At 42.6% G+C, this 12,057-nt stretch overlaps 1 long non-coding RNA gene across 1 annotated transcript in view; it reads right to left on the bottom strand.

Moving 5' to 3' along the window:
* The window catches only part of LOC114591577 (uncharacterized), a 70,009-nt gene that overhangs the window by 57,112 nt on the left and 840 nt on the right, over positions 1–12,057 (bottom strand). The window lies entirely within an intron of this gene.

Genomic DNA, 12,057 nt, shown 5'->3' with positions numbered 1-12,057 from the left:
GGGACTGTGATTTTCACTCTGAGTTTCCTCCCACAATCTCATCCTCATTGCATGTGAACAAGGCCACCATCCGATACACAGACAGCAGCAGTTATCTGAAATCAATGACTTATCTAATATCATGGACTCGTTTATCCAAAAAAATAGCTAGGCCCAGTAAGCAGTATTGACTTGGGGGCAGGATGGTTATTTATTTATTAAGTTGTTCCTGATTTTATGAGATAAAGTAATACTTTTACATTTTTTTGACTCTTGAATAATTGCTGTCCCTCCTCATTCCTGCTAGCAAATACTCTGAACCATTGCTTTAGATGCAGAGGTATACAAGCCACAGCTTGTGCCGTCAGGGCTAAAGGAAATTAATACAAACAGGATGTTAGCTGTTTCTTTTACTGAACCTAAAAGTGCTAATCCTTTTAGTCTTCATTTGCGCAGGCGGCTTGCCAAGCTCCTGACAATTTTAGTTGGGCTTCCCGTTATTATTTTAGTTCTATTACCCTTTTAAAGAGGATGCTATTAAGGTATGGATGCACTGTTTTCAATACAACAATGTTGTGCCATTTCTCTCCTTTCCCAATAATCCTTGATGTTCTGTTTCCCCCTTTTTATGGGGCCATTTTAACATGGCACCAATATAATCTCTTTGGGTAAGGGCTGGTACACCATGAGGCAAGATGAACCACCGGCAGGATCCACAGGGGCAGCAGAACCTGATGTAGATCTTTATTCCCCCTTGTTCCTGATGTAGATAATCACTCACCCCTTCTTCTCTTCTACTTTGCGGTCCACCTCAGGTCCTAAAATGTATTGGGCCATCTCTGCCTTGGGCTCTAGCACTAGCCAATTCATCACCTTGAGCTTCACCATAGCGATTCTTGCTCACCCACCCAACCTGCTCAATGTACAGCATTTTGCAGTGATGGGCCAGTGTAAAACTGTACGGTGATATAATGTTGTGAAATAGGGGGTAGCCTCATGACTTCCTGCAAGGAGCACAGGTTTGCCACAACAGTTCAATAGGTAGGAATTAGCAGATGAAGCATTTCATGGTGTGATGGAGATAACTTTTACCAACTACTGATTGCTGCCTATCAGGCTGCAGTAAGAGGCAACTCCAATGAGGTATTCAGAGACTCGGAGGTGGTATGTTCGGATACAACACTAGAACAAGACTCATCCCAGGTTTCACTCCTGCCTGATTAGTCCAATTGTCTGCTGTGTTCTCCGTGTAAATGGCAAAGAATGAACCACTGGTTCAATTGTCATTCATGCTTCAGGAAAGCTGTCCATTTTTTTATTTCTTAAAGCCCTCTATGTTACGTTCATTGATCCAAATATTCACTCACCGTCACCATTTTTATATTTTAAAATACAGTAAATTTTAAAAAAATATTTGCAAAGCTGCTCTAGGAATGAAGTGAATGGTTGATATGTTTTCATGACGTCATGGGTCTATGCAATCTGCACTGCGCATAGCTGTTTCCTGCTGCATACTTACAGAAATGTTTTTTATTCCAGAGATCAAACCTAGTTCACTTGGACAAAATATGGTAGGTGCTTCCAAAATCACCTGCATGCAATCTAAGTCTAATCTCCCTCCTCACTTCCTACCGGTCTGCGTCAGATATTACAGTCTAACCCTGAAGTCATACCATGACTCTCCTGGGTGTGGCAAAGTTAAATAAGAAGAGCAGGAGTGGGCAGGAAGTAGATTGGGATTTACTGGTAGATCTCTGGGTGACTTGCAAAAGATTGGCAATGATTTCTGATTCCCCCAACTGTTTGGGAATGCAGGGGCAGATTTTAGTCTTTCAAATTTCTGTGGTGCCCTGTGTGAGGCTAAAATTTGACACACACACACACACACACACACACACCCTACCTCTCACCTCCCATTCTGCTCAATTCACTATGTCATAGTTGTGGTACCCAGTGCAGCAGAACAAGTCACACTGCCCTAAATCCACCTCTGGGCAATAGTTTCCATTTCCCATATTTTTTAACAATGTCAACAACAAAAAAGCACCTTTCCCCCCTTAAATTAGGTTGCTAAAATGAATAAAACTTGGTGTTAACCAGGAATGGACTTTTGTATGAAAGGACTGTGAGCTCAGTTCCTGTCTGGTACTGAAAAAACAGCTCAAAGGCACCCTGTTTTTCAATTCTAACTGTGTGTCTTTTGCACTTAGCTGTGGTTGGTACAACTTTGGATTCTTTTTTCTTTTTTTCCGAACAAGTCTGAAGTCTGAACCTAATAACTAAATGGCTTCAAGGACACATAGGAAAGCCTGGAAGGATCACATAGCAAGGATGGGCAGCTGCTAAGGGCCCAAGGGTGTTTAAATGATCCATGAGACAAATTCCAAATAAGGAAGGAACCCTCCTCCTACTGGTCAGCTGAGCAATAGGAGACCAGCAATGCTCAGAACACCAGAAAAGAAGATGAAATTAGAATTACAGAAACAGTGTGCTCTCTTTGGGAAACTGGGGAGAGGGCACTGCTGGTATTTTTGCCTAGAGACCCACAGAAACCTGGATTTTGGCCTTGCATAGAGGATTCTGGTCTTGACAGAATAAAAGAACTACAAAGAAATGTTGACATTTCACAGCTCCCTCCTCCAAAGCAAAGCAGGACATACGTATAAGGAATCAGACCTTGGACTCTCATGTTCCCTAAAGCGATGGTTTGACTGTTTTGATACAGAACCTGCCCTCTTGGACAGGTGAACAATCATCTCATAAAACCGAGTTCTAACAATTCTAGTCCTGCCTAGTTCTAGATTGTCCGATAATAACCCATACATGGGCTGGAGTATAGCAATATCCTGTTCAAAACTTTGGCCACTTCTCCTGCTTGGCTTCCAGTAGTACTGATATAGCATGTCTCTGACCTGCTTCTATGGACCCTTTTCCTGATATGGGTTTACTTTGTAGCATTGTTCTTATACAAGGGCTTAGGACAACTGTTATTCACTCCTGCCCTGTGATCATGAACGATACAAGCTCTCGGCCCCTCCACATACGTACACCATTCCCCCCCCCCAAAAAATGAGAAGTGGAATGTTCCTGTTATTCTATGTAGTTATCATATATAAGTTACCGTATATAACCTAAGATTAAATGATTTGTGAGATTTGTGATCTAGGACATGTCACCAGTTCATTCATAGCTTTGTTTCCCCATCTAGAAAAGGAAAGTAGTTACAAAACTGCCAACCAAAGGAATTACCTTACGTATGAATCTGCTTCTCCCCACCCTCCAAAATAAGTCACCATGGAAGTGGATGGTTTTACCGTCTTTCTGGCAGGAGAGCAAACATTTATTGAATCAAAATGTCAAATTGGAAAAGACTCGCTCATGTGAAATGAACCCAAGACGAGTCCTTTCGTTTCAAATCAACAACTTAACATGAATGACTTTTAAAAGAGAAATATGACTTTCTTAAACTATCAGGCAGGCAGGCAGGCAGATTAAGGGTTTATGGCACAGCTGCAACTACGCTAAGGCTGATTTGGCTTCGAAGTACGCATGATAACCAATGAGAATTGGCTACGTGCTACCATTTGAAGCTAAATCAGCATGAGGGCTGTGTTTCGTGCCCTCATTATGGCACCTTGTGGAAAACAAAAGTATTTTTTTAAATGGTGCCCGGCAGCAGGCAATACAACTTCTGTGTGGTAAGATGAATACTTAGCACATGTTTGTTGCCCCCCACTCCAAAAAACCCCACATCACTGAAAGGTCAGCATCTGAACAGTGCGGGCAGCTAGGAGGGGCTCAGCCCTAAACTAAGCCATATTGTGCCAAACACCAGAGCACACATTTCAGATAGCCTCTGGAAGTTTCTATTCACTTCAAATAAAACACATCAAAAGATTCAGGAATATTATTAACTAAAAGTGCTCATGCTCCTTTTATTTAAGATGCCATGTGCTTATGCATCCCAATGTGCATGTACTGGGTACACACAAACTTTACTTCCCAAGAGTAAAAGTACGGAGAGCACTTGTTCAGCATGTACCAATGGGAACGACTGCATGTATGCTGCCTCTGAATTTTGCATCAGTATGTGGTCTGTGGATATAGCTGGCAAACACAACCTCTACCCCACAATGCATTTACTTTCACTGCTAAAATTGTGATCACGCTAAAGCTACTCATAGTCCCAATGAAACCGGGTTGTGAACTGCCCTGAGATCTATGGATGAAAGGTGGTATACAAATTTAATAAATAATAATAAAATAAATAATAATAATGAATTAACTTAGTCAGGGTCATTAATTTCAATGGGTCTGCTCTGAGTAAAATTTAGTTGAATACTACCCTATGTTTCCCAGAACTGGAGGGGTTCTGAATTTGTCTAACCAGACACAGTATGTCGAAGAGTGAAGTTCCCTTACACAGTGAATCCTGAATATGAGAGCTAGGCAATGGAAGCTGGTCCACTGGGGCTACTGAGACACAGCCCTCCCAATGAAAATGTCAAGCAATTTTTCCTCCTCAAAATCTCAAAGCCACATACACTTTTCTGTCCTACATACATTTTTAATATTTCCTTAAATTTAAAATTTCTGTGAATCCCCTATTCTCTTGCCAATCAGCTCTCTTCACCACTCAGCCAATCCTAACCTCAAAGTATAGCTATGGCAAAGAGGCCTATCTCAAATCATGTGACTGACTGGGCTGCAGGAAGTCAGCCCTGATCTGTTGATATGAGGCCTTTTCCAGCACAGCCACTATAGCAGATATAAGCTGCTTCAAAGACAGTCCTATGTGGTAGCAGTAGTGTATCAGTATCACACGTTGACTATGAGCATGCTCAGAACTGCTTCCCTGAAGGCCAGAGAAACAACCGGAAGTGCTTCCTACTTTGAGGAGTTTTGATTGTTTTGTTTAGCAGTTGTTTTGTTTCCATGTCGTGGAACCAGTATATGCAAGTAGATATAATATATAACATGTGGCACAATGGGTCAGTGAATCAGGCTGTTAACCAGAAGGTTGGTGGTTCAAACCCACCCATGGACGGCAGTGGGCAGGATTCCTGCAATGCAGAGGGTTGAACTAGATGACCCTCAGGGTCCCCTCCAACTCTATGATTCTAAGTAGAGTTCAACATGACTGAGAAATCTGTAAAGTATTAGCCACAATGAAATTCAGTCCACTGAAGCTATCTGCAACAGTGGACTGGACTCTATGGGAGGGGGAAATTAGAAAGACCTCTGATGTTGGCCATAATTACTGTACATAAAGGCAATGCATCTCTGCTAGTTTAAGGTAGCAAATATTGTGCACAATCAATTGCTCATCAGGTGGATGTGCCCGGGCAGCTACATCACTTAGCAATTTGGTTAGTATGGTACTAGGAGGTGTATTAGCACCACCCAAAGTCGGGACATGATCCAGTTTTACACACTTACACAAACACACACAATGGTAAGTTGTTGGGTGGTGTGGTGTTGTGCATAGATGCAAGTTCTTACCTTTAGTAGACATAAAAGGCAGAAAAGGCATTGTTAATTAAAAACCTAGTGTTGGCAGTACTGTTAAAGTAAAACTAATTACAAACAGACATAATCATACCAAACTTTAAGCTTAGTAAGGGGGGGAACAGTTTAATGCATATTCTTCCATCCTTTGGTACAATATTTAATGACTTCCACTACATTTTTTAAAATCATAATTTTGTTCCAGTTCTTGTTATATATTAAAGTGTTGGTATTAAAACTAAATTTCCACATTTTAACAAAAAACTTTTTGTTGTTGTTGTTCCAGTACACATATGAAAGAAAGAAAGGTAACCTTTTCAAATACAGGTTTGTTTTCGTTTTGTTTTTAAGCATTTTATAGCTGGGATTATTCTAAAAGGGTAAGTTCTTGCTTTTGACCAGTTTTAACATATGCAAATACATTCCCTCTCACATACACAGAGCCTTTGTGATACTGTGAAGGAGTTTAGATCTAAAGGCTAGGGGGGAGTCTGACCTGTCTACATTCCTTAGCCACTTCTCCTCCCCTGTCCTTTATTTTCCTTCTTTGAGCTATCCATGAGCAGAGAACTAGACTGCAGGAGAAAGACACCAGGTATTAGCTTGCACAGACAATGAGATGGTATCTCACAAAAGGCTCCCCACAGCAGTGACAGCTCAGCAGCTACACTTGGCACAAAGAAGAAACTAGTCTGTGTTTTGCTTTTCATCTTTAGACTCAATTCTGGACTGAAATACTAGTGCCCTTATAATCTAGGATTGATCCCCCCCCCACTCTCCCCCTGTGAATCCAAACTATTTCATGGATGACCTCACAGAAATGGGGTGGGGTGGAAGGAAAACTGTCAGTGATTTTATACACTGGCTTCAGGAATATCCTTAGTGTCTAAACACACGGTTGCCTTGAAATACATGGCATTTAAAAAAGGAAGGGTAGCACTAATGAATAATGGATCAGCCGTAATATTTAAGGAAACATATGAAGATAATGGACATTCTTTCTGCCACATATACACACCAACGTTGGCAATCTAGCATACTTGATTTAATTTTGAGAGCCCACGTCTCATTGTGATGACAGAAGATTCATTAAAAACTTATTGATATTCCCAACCCAGCCTCTGTATCAGATGAAGAGTAATGATAGAATTACTCATTCATTCCTCAAGTTAAAAACAAAGGGTTATTATCTTGATCTTCAGATTCCACCAGGCTTTTCTCGCACTGAATTATCTGAAGCCTCTGTCAGCTGAGGAAAATAATTCGGCCCCAAACATTGAATAGCAAACCACCTAAAACTAGCCAGTGAATACACGTATCAACCTCTAGTACTATAATCAGCATATATAATAACAAAGGTTATAAAGCAATTCTGATCAGACTCTTCCCCACCACCCTACTTTTTCTGCATCAGGCTGAAATGAGATTCCCTCTTGGGATTCAGTATCAGTGTCAATACTTGCATCAATACATGCAGAACAAACATGAATACAGAAGTACATATACACATCTGCACAAACTAAGGTTACAAAAACATCAGGATGCCGAATAGACAAATAGAAACAAGCTACAGTGGACCACTAGCACAGAGAAAACTACAAGTGCAGGACAAAGAAACAAACAACATTGATATGAGCACAGCAAAAGGAGGCCATGACACCCCCCACCCCAAAAACCCTACTTTCCAGTATTACTTGTTTGACGTTTGCTTTTTAAGAATGCTAAACCTGTAGGGTTCTAAAGATAGGAATATCTGTCCCTTAAAACGCAAGGCAAGGCAACTTTACCTAGGTGAGCAAATAATGCTGATATAATAAGACATTGACACAGCAACACCAATAAAAGCCTCTGGGCAGCCACACTAAAACACTGGCACAAGCACTTAAAAATGCTCAGATGTACTTAATGCAAATCAAAAATATTAATGGAACAGTGATGCAAATTGGGGGAAAATGTACCAAGAGAAACACATCCAAGGAAATATACCTGATACAAACAACCCAGGCAACAAGCAACATACACATATACCTGGGTAATCCTTCACTTCTGCGTCTTTGGCTAGGTGCTGTTGGTGCAGTTTCTATTCTGTGCCCTATAATATCTAAACTCCGCCCTCTTTCCATTAGTTTCTGCTGTTTTGGGGGAAATGGCAGGTTCTACTGGGAAGACCCCATGTTTCTCCTGGGCAGAAAATCTAGACAGGAAAACAAAAGAAGACTTGCTATTGGTTCTTGCGCTAACCTTTGCAGGATGGTTCTCTGGAGAAAATACTTACCAGAATGGCTGGGAAAGGTGGGCTTTTTGTTTTTGTTTTTAAAGGGGAGCAATTTTTCAGCTGAAACAAAGAAGCAGGGTAAAGAGAATAACAATGGAATTAAGAGACAGGAAGGGCTCCTTCAAAAAAGACAGAGGGGAATGGGGGTCTGATGAAACCAATGCCGGGGAAGAAAGAGGAAAAGCAGAGAATTGAAAGAGATGCGGATGGAAATGAAAAATGACTACTGTAAAGAAAACTTTTGGGTTTTGACTAGGCATATATAGGTGCCGCAATTAAAATGTAGCATAGGTGCATTGAGGTGACCAGAGAGCAAAAGCATTTTGTTCAACAACAGTGGCAATGCTTGAAGTCATAACACCCTTAGGATCTTCACATACTTCAACCCCCCAAACACCTGAATGGTTGTGAATCCTATCAGGTTTGCAGTCCCCTTAAGTTATTGTATGCTTTTGTAATATGTATCTCTCACTGGAAACACTATCCAGTCATGAGTATAGGCAGGAATATTGACTGTATTCTAATCTGCCGGTACATGTGGATCGAACCCTGGGTGGGGGAAGGTCAAAGTTCACATTCCCACCTGGAGGTTTGCTGGATGACCTGGGGTCAGCCATTCTCTCTCAGTCAACTGTACCTTTAAGTTATATGTCACAATTCTTTACAGGAAAGGGAGATATAAATGTAACAGACAAAATGCAAAACTGCTCAGTAAGGTTAATGGCAGTTAGCAGAGGCTTGTAAAGGAAGCTTTAGGCAGATAGGAAAGTCAGAACCATAATGGGCTAGAACCATAGTTGGCTAGGAGCTCTGATTATTTATTTGCAACGTTCAGTTAGCATAATGCGAAGGCAAATTTTAGAAATGTCCTGGTTGAAAGCAAAGTCTCATACACAATTCCCTCCAGACATTATTAAGTTAAAAACCTGGAGCCATACGTGAAATAAACTTGTCCCTTTGGCTCAAAGCTAGTAATATGGACAGTTTCCCCATATTAGCCTGTACAGAAGATAGTATGGAAAAGCACTGCAGAGACATAGCCAAGCAGTGAAACAATGTTCCATTATGCAGTGATAACAGAATAACTGAGCACAGGTTCTCAACTAGTATGGTGAACTTCACTGAATATTCCCAGAACTATTTGTTAACTTGAAGTAATGTATGTACTGCCTTCTATTAATTGCAAGCAATGGGGGAAGAAGCATCATTCTACCTTTTAAGATAATGGTTCATTTCCCCAATGCAACACAATGCAATGGCATAGCTAAAATTTTTGCAACACCTATATATTCCACCCCCTCAACATAACTCCAATTTCTGTGGTTAGCCATCTGAAATAAAAATTTGGCTCATTCTTTCTTCATGCCTCCCACAACCACATAAATATCAGGGAGGATTGTTACTATTTCTTGAATTCAAGATCCAAGTCTGGTGATCCAGTCCAAATGCTGAAGTGCCAAAAGCACATAATGCACACTCAGTTTCCATAACTATGTATGCATTACTATTTCTATATAATCTCTTAGAACATAGAAATAGTAGCTCTGTAGGTGTGCAAGGAGATTTCCCCCAGCCAGGGCTGTTTTCCAACTGGAAATCAGTTCCGGCACCTCTCAGGTGGGCGCTATTGCCATTATAAGAGAACAAGGGAGGCATTCATGGTGAGTTCCGGCACCTCTTTTTCTAGAAAAATAGCACTGCCCCCAGCTATATGTAGTGCACAGGAATCCCTACTGGATAAAAGACAGAATCACAGAGGGAGCAAAAAACCTTGAATGCCCTCAAACCTTGACATCTGATTTCTGTGACACATAGGATCACACAGAGATCCTTGAAACACAAAGCAGGGTAGATACAGGGTCCTTGGATCTAGAAAAGAACATTAAAACTTCCATTGCCTTATTTCATTGTAGTGCATTATAAGTTTATTTGTTCTTTTTTGAGTTAGTATGTTATGTTAAAGCTGCCACTGTTTTGTAAATTCAGTTTTTCTTTTTACATTTAAACACACACAGATACCAATGCCCTCTTGAGCAGACCCAATCTTGGCAAGTCACTTTGAATCGCTAAATGGGAAATCAACAAAAGCTCAGGAAACATAAGGAAGGTGAGCAGGCCCTACACTACAGGGGAACACTCCTGCAGCCACCCTTTTTAAGTTCGACAAAGTTGCATTTGTGCCACTAGCCTTCAACAATCTTGGCAAGCTGCACAGCGCCAGTGACAGAACAGCTGGCTAGCATGAGGCTCAAGTGCCCAAGGTTCTTTGTTCCTCAAGGTCTCCATTTCAAACTAGTCTGAAATCACAACAAGGAGCGACCAGGGTACTTTCTGTTATTACATTTGACAAAAGCACCCATTGCTGCCTGCTCTTAATTTTCATGAGCTGGCAAATAAATGTTCAGACTTTATTCCCAACACCCCATATGGCTTCAGCATGTAATATAACAATAGCCCGAAATACACCGTTAAGAAAATGTAGCTCTACTTAGTCAATAGATTATGGATGCTGCTTGGCTCACTCAAAAGGGTCAACTATGGCTAGTGATTTAGCATTCCACGTTAATTTTGTAGCACCTGCAGAAGCAATACTCCCATCCCAAGTGCTTATTACATGGAGACAGAGATGGAGTAACGCAGCGAATGCCTCTGCTTGTGCATGCACAGCCCCTAATGTTAGTGCTGGTTTCAACGGGTATGTTATCAATAGCTAGTTTTCAAATCCAGGGATAGATTATGTCAGGTTAAATAATGAAGGTTTTCACCTGCTCTTGAGACCCCACAGCACTCATGAAACTTGGAAAATGCCCCCTCTTCTTAAAATAATAAGTAGGCACATGTCATGCTAGAATTTTATTGTGTTCTAAATTGTAACCTACACTTGCCTCCCCCCCCCCCTGCTAAGAAGTGGACAAGCCTCCAAGGAAAGAGGCAATGTGAATTAAACTGTGACTTTCTCTATGGTGTTGCAAGTGATCCTACAACACAAGTGGTCAAGTAACAGATTATATGAGCACATGAGAGCAGATGCTCCTCACTGACGGGGTGTTTTCTTTCTTCAAGATACTTATGAACCGCACACATACAAAACAGAGAGACATGAACACGTAACAAAGACAGAGAAAGAGAAAGAGGAAGAGGAAGGTTAATATTAGCAGCAAATGCTCAGAAAGATCTCTTGGGCGAAACCTGACAGAGAGAGAAAGGAAGATAGGGTCAGAGGAAAGGTTGCCAGATTCTGATTTCAGTTCCAAGGATTTAAATCCACTTGCTTAACCTCAAGGACATAGTGAGTCCTGTGTAAATGCAAACTGAGATCAGAATAAGGTCCACTGGCACCACACCATCCACAGAACTATTGAAGAGTTCAGGAGAGAATGGGTGCATGCTCCAGATCTGAAACCTCTTGTGCATAGGGTTATGATGTTGTTCGTTTGCTTTGGCTTAAAAAACAAACCAACCCCAATGCGATTCAGGATTCTTGGAAGATGCAAAATTCCACTGAAATGAATGGACAGGAGAATCTCCCCACATTCAGGTGGTGATGCTACCAGCATCCCACACCTCGGATGCTCCTGTCCCTCCTCAGCCAAGTCTGGGGGGGGGGGGAGGCAACATGCCGGTGCTCCCGGCCACCCCACCCCCAACCCTCGAGCATCTACCTGCAAGCACTTCCAAGGCAAGAGCAGCATCAGCTGTTACAAGTTTTCGGCTACACTTCGAAATTTGCTCTCACCCCCCCCCCCACTCCAACCATCACAGTCTGCAGAAAGGAAAAGCAAAACCCAGCGAGCGGGAGCCGAATCCAAGGGAAAGAAAGTTAAGTTTGGGCACGAGGCGTCTCGAAGGCTGCTGGTCTTTGGTTGCCCAGGCACTTCCCTGCCCCAGCCTTCCCGGCTTCCCGCTCCCCATCCCTCCTTCCACGCCCCGGAGCCTCCTCAGTTTCCCCTCCGCTCACCTGCCAGTCCCTTTCCAGCATCTTCGCCCTACGCAGCGCTGCCTTCACCTGCCGCCGCCGCCCTCCTCGTCCTCCCGCTCAAAATCTGCCTCCGTTCTAATGCCAGCCGAGCTGGAGGCAGCAGCAGCAGCAGCAGCTCCTTTCGAAGCGCCCGCCTCCCGCCTCGCCCGCCAGGAGTCCTACTAAAAGCCTCGCCTCAGAGGACGGCGTGCCCCCCCCCCCCCGTAGTTCCGGCGACGGGCCCGGGAGAGGGGCGCGCGCTGCTTGCCCGCCCGCCCGCCCGCCTGTCTTCCTTCCCGCCAAGAAGCTGCCCCGTCACGGTGTGTAGGGAACGGGA

Source organism: Podarcis muralis, chromosome 2, assembly GCF_964188315.1.
Source record: "Podarcis muralis chromosome 2, rPodMur119.hap1.1, whole genome shotgun sequence".
Lineage (NCBI taxonomy): Eukaryota > Metazoa > Chordata > Lepidosauria > Squamata > Lacertidae > Podarcis > Podarcis muralis.
The sequence above is the reverse complement of the archived record's forward strand: the minus strand, read 5'-3'. Positions and strand labels throughout refer to the sequence as shown.